This window comes from Octodon degus, unplaced genomic scaffold (genome assembly GCF_000260255.1).
Source record: "Octodon degus isolate 3935 unplaced genomic scaffold, OctDeg1.0 scaffold00046, whole genome shotgun sequence".
Lineage (NCBI taxonomy): Eukaryota > Metazoa > Chordata > Mammalia > Rodentia > Octodontidae > Octodon > Octodon degus.
The window spans coordinates 8,927,942-8,935,107 of NW_004524622.1; the positions used below are offsets into that span (position 1 = coordinate 8,927,942).

Below are 7,166 nucleotides of genomic sequence, written 5' to 3' on the forward strand. Positions count from 1 at the left end.
AATCAGTGGAAAATATTTGGCTGATAGTGCACAAAGCAGTGTCATTTTCTTTTATTAGTAAAATTACTGTTATATAAGGCATGGTTTTAATCTTTTTATAAAATACAAACATGTTTTTTATTCCAACCAGTAAAATGCTGGAAAGATCCTAGAATACCCTACTTATTTACAGTGCTAGAAATACAGATTTACCTTCTATCACTTTTGTCCCAAGCTGAATTTCTCAGGATCATTGTGGTCTCTTCCTGACTGGACTTTATCGACACTACTAATGTTCGCAGTTGGCTTGCAGTGTTCCATCGGTTTTACCCTTTCTCATCACCACATTGCTGTATGTGCTTAACAAGGACAAACGGTGTCAACTTCAGATCCTGCTGAGTGTGTGACATGCTTTTCCAGCATCAGCTCCGTAGCTACCCATAACTTTTAACTATGGAGAATTGTGATTAGTGTATGAACCAAAATATTTTTCCCCTTCATGAATTTAAAAGGCAACAAATACAAAACCACCTTTTTAGAGATACAAAAATAAAACCATGCATTCTTAAATAGGTCTCCATAATACTCTAAAATCTCTTGTTGCTGCCAGTCTAATCTTGCCTTAAGTGTTATTTTTTTAAATATGTAAACATATGAACACACAGATGATGACTGGGGTGGACTTTAAAAAATATTTTTTTCATGAGATACTATTTTAGGTGAAATTGTTACTGTAGATTTAATAGCTATTTTAAAATATTAAAACTTAAGTTTTAATATTATTACTATTATCAAAATTTGTTCCAAGAGAAATTGTAATTGTAGTTCCAGGTGCAGGCGCAGCGACAGTAAGTGTCCTGTTGTCCGCTGACTCGGCAGGGGGGGCACTCTGCCTCCCCGGCGACTTGATCTGCCAGGAACTCTTCCTGCAGTCGTGTCTTTTCACACCTTCAGTTTTTACATTTCTGATCTTCCAGATAATCTCAGTTTGAGGCAAGAATGATATAGTCACAACTACGGAGACCGCTTTCAAAAGTGGGGCTCCAGTTCTCCTGTCAGGTCGCTGTGGTGCTGTAACTGTCTTCTATCCCTGCCTTCCAGAGCCGCCTATGTGAAGCCTGCCTTTGTCCATCGGAAGGTGTGTGGGGGCATCACTTCCTTCTGGTTTTATGCATTTGTAGACTATGCAGCTTTTCATCAAACTGCAAATATATACAAGACGAATCTATAGTCCTGAGTGCTTAAATCCATCACTGTAAAAGTAAATAAAATTCCACCTACCTTTTCTGTGGAAAATTATGTGCTACTGAATAATTTTTAGCTCTTTTTAAAAAAATGGGTAAAATTTTAAAATGTCATTTCTATGAGGAAAGACACCTGAAGAGAGATAAAAGCAGTCTTCCACAGTCTTCCATGAGGCTGCGCTTGCTGGTCAGTGTGCTCCAGCGGTTTCCGGTTTCCAGGTTAGATCTAGAGCTGCTGTTGGCTCACTCAGGCGTACTAATGGGTTCATGTAAATTGGCCCCAGCTGCAGTCCATGAGCAATAACAGACTACCCCAGATACTGCTCTCTACTCAATGCTTACCAAATGAGATTTTGGAAACACTAAGTTATTAGTTGCCGGGGGCTTCTTAAAAGTTTTTTTGATTAGTTGATGTGAAAGAGAGAGCATGTGACACAGCCAGTATGGTGGAGTCCTAGGGTTATCCTGTTTACAATAAATCACCTGAATTAAAACTCTGGACTTGGCATTTGCATTATTTGTATAGTTTAGTGAGAGGATACAGTGGCCAATCCTCAGCCTTCCTCTCAGCATCCCATTTGACATGGTTTCCTGGGTTCATTATTCCTGATATCAGTGATTGACTGAGAAAAATGGCTACATTTCACACCCTAATGAAAGGATCACTTCTTCTTTTTTTTTTCTGTCATCTTGAGACAGGGTCTTACTGTGCAGTTCAAGGCTGGCCTTGAGCTCACTTTGTAGCCCGATCTCGAACTTGGCAATGATTCTCCTGCCTCGGCCTCCTGACTGCTGCAATTATAGGCATGAGCCACCACACCCGGCTAAAGACAATTATTTCAGACAGGAATTTCCGTGTCTGAGACTGAACTCCTTGTTGTAAGTATAATTACAAACCTGAAGCCTCAAAGGATTTGTCCCTGGCCTTACAGGAAAGACAATAGCAAACCATTCCTCTCCCTCATAGTCATTCTTTACATCTTCTTGCCACATCCATAGGCAAGATAGTTTGTCTAACCTCTGACCTGTAACTACTTCTCAACAATCTTTCTACTCATTTACTAGCCAGCTGGCACAGTCAGGTATTTCCAGAAGAAATCTCTTCATTCCTCAGTTTCCAGTCTTGGGCGGCCAGCCCACTCGGTCTGCGTTGTTGATGAGGTAACACAGGAGCTCTTGCCAGATGCCCAGAGAAAACCTGTTTTCTGTCCCAGCATAGTCTTCCTTTATCTCACATGTGTATAGAAGAACCATCAGGTCCCCCCTCCCCCTTTGGTAACTTTGTCATTTTCTGGGCAGGGATATTGTTGGTTTTTGGAGACAAAGATTTCAAACTGGCTTTGCACTCACTCACATAGCCTAAAGCTGATCTCAAACTTATAGTGATCCTCCTGCCTCAGCCTCTGGAGTGGGTAGATTATAGGCTTTGGTCATTAAGGCTGGCTTTTTTTTCAGTCAACATTCCATTTAGATCTTTAGACTGTAGATCACATTGTTCCATATGGTTTCCTCTAATAATAGCTTCCAAGTTCATCAATGCACTTGATGCCTTCCTACTCATATATAACTTTACCTTTCTTGCACACATCTCCTTACTTGATCACCAACCCGTGTGTGTCTGAGGAAGCATCAGGCCGGAGCCTGCAGTTTACGTTTTTCTTCTATCCACTGTGGTTTCCACTTTGCTAGGATGAATTAACACTACCAGATTTCTGCTGGAATTCAGCAGTGACTCCATCAGGGCCTGGGCTTTTCTTTGTTGGTAGGGTTTTAATTACATCTTCAATTTCTTTGATTGATATTGATTTATTTATAATTTTTATACCTTAATTCATCTTTGGTAATTCATATGTATCTAGAAAATTGTCCACATTTTGTTTTCCACCTTTTTAGACTACAGGTTCTCAAAGTGGGTATTGATATCTTCTTGATTTCTGCAGGACCTATTATGATTTCATCCTTTTCATTCCTAGTTGCATAGATTGGAGTCTTTTCCTTTTTTTAATCTTTCAAAGAACTAACTCTTTAATTCCTTGTTTCTTCCTATTGTTTTCTTAGTCTCCATTGTATTAATTTCTTCTCTGGTCTTTAGGTGATACCAGAGATCGAACTCAGGACCTTTGGCTTGCCAGGCAAGCACTTATTCCACTGAGCTATCTCCCTGGCCCTTCTGATCCTTATAATTTCCTCCCTCATATGAGCTTTGGGCTTGACTCACTCTTTACCTAGAATCTTGAATTTCAACATTAAGTTGTTTATTTGAACTTGTTTTATTTTCCTGTTGTGGTTATTCACTACTGTAAATTTCCCTTGTAGGACTGCTTTCATTGTGTCCCATAAATTCCAGTATGTTGTACTGCAGTTACCATTTAATTGTGGGATCTGCCTAATTTCTTTAATTTCATCTCTGACCCATTTGTGACTGGTCGTTCAAGAGAGTGTTGAGTTCTGTGTGTTTATGATATGGTTTCTTTTGCCACTGATTTCCAACTTCATTGAAGTATGATCAGATAATATACATGGGATAATTTCAGTTCCTTTACATTCACTTAAGCATATTCTGTGAGCTAGTATATGATCTATTTGGGGGAAAATCCTGATGTACAACAGAGAAGAATGTAAATTCTGATGTTCTGTGGTAGAACACACTATAGCAGGAAAAAAAATTGCAAAACAAGATAATACAGTAAAAATGGCTAATACATTGCATATAATTATCTTTAGTCTCTCAGAGTAAAAATACAGACATTTAATTGTCCAAACAATATTAGCACAAAACTTTCTTTTCAAGAAACTAAGAGAAATTAGTAAGTACCAATAGTATGTATATATATTTTTTTCTTTTCCCTTCCTCCATCCAAGTTCTTTCCTTTTGAACAGTTTCATCCCTCTTACAGTGTCTATTGTAATTTTGTATTTTATTTACCCTTTTACCTTTCTCACATTAGGGAGATAATACAATGCTTGCTAATGTGTGTCTGGTTTATTTCACTTAATAGTATGGTCTGTAGTTGGATCCATTTACCTGTAGCTCATTTACCTATAAAGGTCTCCACTTTATTCTTTATGGTTGAATAGTAAACTAATGCATAAAAAGACTGGATCTTTTTTATCCATTCCTTGGTTGTTGGGCATTTGGGTTGTTTCCAAGATCTACTTATTACAAATTGTGCTGCTGTTAAAAATGGATACATACATATTTCTGTGGTATGATGATTTAAATTCTGGAAACATACCCAGAAGGGAAATAGCTGGATCAAATGGGGCTTCTAATGCGAGTTTTTTTAGGAATATCCACACTGATTTCCATATTGGTAGTACCAGTCTACACTCCCACCACAATGAAGAAGGGTTCGTTTTTCCTCTCAGATTCTCCAGCATTTGTTATTGGTTGGCTTCTTGATGATAGCCATTCTTTCTGCATTGAGATTTCAGTGTTGTTTTAATTTGCATTTTGAAATGACCAATGACATTGAATGTTTTGTCATACACTTGCCATTTGTATTTTATCTGAGAAGAACCAAACAATTTGGTTTTTCTTCTGCAGTGGGTTTCGTGAGTTTCTCTGGACAAGCCGGTTGCCATGGCCCGGGCACTTCTGGCACTGGCTGCCCATCCTATGGTGTGGGGAATGGGCCGGGCACCAGGCTTCCTCCAGATGGAGGCTGCTGGGATGGCTCCATCGTGTAGATGATTGTTTTAAAATTTGTTTTTTGGGAAAAGTTGAAAGCTTTCTCTTTAAAATCAGGAACTAGAAAAAAATGTCTACTGACACCACTCCTGTTCAATAGAGTATTCAAAACTTCACCCAGAGAAATCAAGCAAGCAAAAAAATAAATAAAAGAAATATGCATAGGAAAGGAAGAAGTCAAATTATCATTATTTACAGGTCACATGATCCTCCTCACTGAAGACCCAGAAAAATTCCACCAACTCCTAGAATTAATAACTAAGTGTAGTAGTATAGCAGTATACTAAATCAACACAAAATGGCATGGTGGCATACACCTGCAATCCCAGCATTCAGGTGACTGAGGCAGGAGGATTGTCACAAATTCTAGGCCAGCCTATACTACATAGTGAGTTCAAGGCTAGCCTGAAGTATACAGTAAGAACCTGTCACAGAAGAAAAAGAGGAAGAGGAGGAGAAAAGATATCCCCTGTTCCTGGATAGGGAAAGCCAGCATCGCCAGGATGGCCTTACTTCCCAAACTGCTACTACAGATTTAATGCAATCTCAGCAATAGCATTTTTTTTTAAACAGAACTAGAGAAAACAATTTTAAAATTCATGTGAAATCAGAAGAGACCAAAGATAGCACTAGGAGTCCTGGGCAACAATACCAAAGCAGGTAGCATCACAATCCCAGATTTGAAGCTGTACTACAAAGCTCTAGGGAAGAAAACAGCACAGTACTGGCCGACATGTGGATCATGTCGGAGCAGAACAGAGGATGGAGAAACAACCCCAGGCACACTAGCTGTTTAGTCTTTGACTATGATGCCAAAAATATTTTGGAAGAAAAATAGCTTCTTTAATAGATGATACTAGGAAAACTGGCTATATATATGCAGAAGACTAAATGTAGACCCATACATTTCATCATGTAGTAAACTAAAAGCAGATCAAAGACCTAAAGATTAAAACAGACACACTTAATCTGCTAGGAGACAAAACTGTGTAAAACTATTGAAGTCATAGGCATAGACAAAGACTTTGTGAACACAACCCCAGTTGTACAAGAAATAATACTAAAATGGATTGTATCAAATTAAAAGGCTTCTGCCCAACAGAGGAAAAAACAGTGAAAAAGTAAAGAGACAATCTACAGAACAGAGAAAAGATTTTGCCACAATGCCTCTGAGGACTGACCTCTAGAATATATAAAAAAACTCTGTGTGTGTGTGTGTGTGTGTGTGTAGACCTCAAAATTAAAGACTCAAAAGATGAGCAACTCAGAGGAACAGACACTTCTCAGAAGATGATGTACAAATGGTCTGTGCATAAAAAGAAGTTCAGCGTCAGTGGCCATTAGGAAAATGAAAATTAACGCAATGCTGAGCCAGGTGTAGTGGTACATGCCTGTAATCCCAGCACTCCAGAGGCAAGAGAATCATTGTGAGTTCAAGACCAGCCTGGGCTACAAAGTGAGCTCAAGGCCCTGTCTCACAGCAAAGAAAAACACCAGGATTTCATCTCCAGAAAGAATAGTTACATGAAATCAACAAATGCTGGTGAGGCTGGGGTGGGGACGGGAGACCCTTCGCTGTTGGTGGAAATGCAAACTGGTGTAGCACTTTGGCATTAATGTGGAGATTCTTCAGAAAACTAAAACTAGAAATTCCATTTGACCTAGGTATTTCTCGCCTAGGTGTCTTCCCCAAAGATATAAAGATGCCATATTACACTAATGTATGCATACGCCTCTTTGGAGCTGCACAGTTCATAATGACTGAGTCTTGGAAGCAGCCTCTATATTCATCCAGCAGACAAATGGATAAAACCTGGTACTGACACACAATGGTGTACTGTTCCATAAAGAAGAGTGAGTCGTTGGCAGGAAAATGAACGCACTTTGAGACCACAATGTTAAGTGAAATAAATCAGACAGCCTTTCATACCCTGTTGTTTCTCTTCTATGAGAAGCTCAAAATATGAGGGCAAAAAAAAATAGTAGAAAGTAGGGAGCTAGGTTTTGTTCCAACAGGAAAGGGATCAAGAGATGGAGGGAGGGGCAGGGGGACAGGGAAGGGGATGAAGAATTAAAATGTGTACCTGGATCAACTCCACACAAACAGTGTAATTATTATGCAATTTAAACATGTATTAATAAAAATCTCAAAACTGGTATTTATATACAGTGCCATAAAGAATACACTTGTGGGGCTGGTGAGATGGCTCAGTGGTCTAAAGCACCCACTTAGAACAAGCTAAGCTTAAGCA

General features: G+C 39.0%; 1 protein-coding gene across 1 annotated transcript in view; it reads left to right on the forward strand.

The window, feature by feature from the left end:
• Positions 1-7,166, forward strand: part of Ide (insulin degrading enzyme) — a 123,401-nt gene that overhangs the window by 113,270 nt on the left and 2,965 nt on the right. The window lies entirely within an intron of this gene.